The sequence below is a fragment of the Piliocolobus tephrosceles genome, chromosome 12 (genome assembly GCF_002776525.5).
Source record: "Piliocolobus tephrosceles isolate RC106 chromosome 12, ASM277652v3, whole genome shotgun sequence".
NCBI lineage: Eukaryota > Metazoa > Chordata > Mammalia > Primates > Cercopithecidae > Piliocolobus > Piliocolobus tephrosceles.
In genome coordinates, this window is record NC_045445.1 from 27,633,925 (window position 1) to 27,636,165 (window position 2,241).

At 43.6% G+C, this 2,241-nt stretch overlaps 1 pseudogene across 1 annotated transcript; it reads right to left on the reverse strand.

Annotated features, from left to right (window-relative positions):
- Nucleotides 1-951: 951 nt before the first annotated feature.
- On the reverse strand, nt 952-1,908 carry LOC111531579 (annotated as a pseudogene). Its single transcript, XR_002728319.2, has one exon. The product of XR_002728319.2 is annotated as an ADP/ATP translocase 2 pseudogene (transcript).
- Nucleotides 1,909-2,241: the final 333 nt, after the last annotated feature.

A 2,241-nucleotide genomic window follows, 5' to 3' on the forward strand; every position in this document is an offset into this window, starting at 1 on the left:
AGACCTGGGCTGCCCAATATGGTAGCCACTGGCCACAGGTGGTTGCTGAATATTTGAAATTTGATCTGATTTTAAAATGACCAAAAGATCAAAAGAGACATTTCCCAAAAGAAGATGTATAAATGTTAAACAGACTTATGAAAAGGTGCTTAACATCATTGATCAGCAGAGAAATGCAAATAAAAACTCCAATGAGATATCATCTCACCCTAGTTAAAATGGTTTATCTCCAAAAGACAGGCAATAACAAATGCTGGCAAGGAGGTAGAGAAAAGAGAACTCTTGTATACTGTTGGTGGGAATGTAAATTAGTGCAACCACTATGGAGAACAGTTTGAAGTTTCCTCAAAAAACTAAAAATAGAGCTGCCATACATCTAGCAATCCCACTATTGAGTATATACCCAAATAAAGGAAACGTAGAGACCAGTATAACAAAGTGACATCTACACTGTCATGCTTGCTGCAGCTTTGTTCACGATAGTCAAGATTTGGGAGCAAACTAAGTGTTCATCAGCAGATGAATGGGTGAAGAAAATGTGGTACATATTTAAATACACATCAGAATTTGAAGACTTAGTATGAAAAGGAGAACGTAAAATATTTCATTATTAATATTTTTATATCGGTTATATGATAAGGTAATGTTTTGTGTATATTGTATTAAATTTATCAAAAATTATATTGCCCTTTTTTAATTTTAGATATTTTTATTTCTCCAAATTTGTTATTTACCAGGAGTGACTGAAATAAAAAATACAATTGAGTCCCATCATCATCATGGAAATGGCTTTAAGAGAAAACTGGTCAGATGAATATTATTGCTTCCCATTTTCAACCAGTAAATAGTTGCCACTGAGAAATTGACAGCCAGGAGTCTGTCAAGAATGCTCAAGATATGTTATATAATACAACATGCCTGTTCACAGGGGGAAAAATCCTAGGAAATAACTTATGTGTACTTCTTGATTTCCTCATACAAGACAAACACATGCCTCTGAGAACATTGGACCATGCACCCTTGAAAAAAGCTTTGCCTCCTTCATCACGAGCTATCTTCCTCCAGCAGTCAAGCCTGCCTGTGTACATGATGTCAGTTCCTTTGCGCCCTGACCGCATCATCATGCGGCGGCGAACAGTGTCAAATGGATAGGAAGTCAACCCAGCAACAGCAGTGACAGTCTGTGCGATCATCCAGCTGATGACGATGTGAGTGTTCTTGGGATCCGGAAGCATTCCCTTTGCAGTGTCATAGATACCGAAGTAGGCGGCTCGGTAGATGATAATACCCTGCACAGACACGTTAAAGCCTTGGTACAGGCCCTTAATCACATCAGATTTGTAGATATTAACCAGGCAGTCACCGAGGCCTCGGAATTCCCTTTCAGCTCCAGCTTTACCCACATCAGCTGCTAGACGGGTACGGGCAAAATCAAGAGGGTACACAAAACACAGGGATGTGGCCCCTGCGGCACCACCCGATGCCAGATTCCCTGCAAAGTAGCGCCAAAACTGGGTCCTCTTGTCCACACCACCCAGGAAGATCTGCTTGTATTTATCTTTGAAGGCGAAGTTAAGAGCCTGGGTGGGGAAGTATCTGATGACATTGGCCAGGTTACCGCGCCAGAAGGACAGAACTCCCTGCTCCTTGGGAATACGGACCACGCAGTCTATAATGCCTTTGTATTGCTTATCTGCAGTGATCTGCTTGCTGGCATGCTGCACCTGCAGCAGCAGCTTGACCCGCTCGATGGGCGGTACCGCCGTCTTGGAGATGGCTGCGGCCACTCCACCTGCCAGGAAGTCCTTGGCGAAGGACACAGCGGCATCTGTCATGTTGAAAGGAAAGAAGAGGCGGGCTGCTGCGGGACGGGACTGGGCCGGGAACTGGCTTTGACTCCGGCGCTGCTTGCCCATTTTTTTAACTTCTTCTTTTTTTTTTTTTTTTTTTTTTGAGACAGGGTCTCACTCTGTTGCCCAGGCTGGAGTACAGTGGCACAATGTTGACTCAACTGCAAGCTTTCCCTCTGGGAATCAAACAATCCTCCCACTTCAGCCTACCAAGTAGCCAGGACTACAGGCATGCACCAACATGTCTGGGTAATGTATTTTCTGTAGAGACAATTTTTGCCGTGCTGCCCAGGCTAGTCTCAAACTCCTGTACTCAAACGATCTGCCTTGGCCTTTCAAAGTGTTGGGATTACAGGCATCAGCCACTGCGCCAAGTCTTTTTTGTTTATTT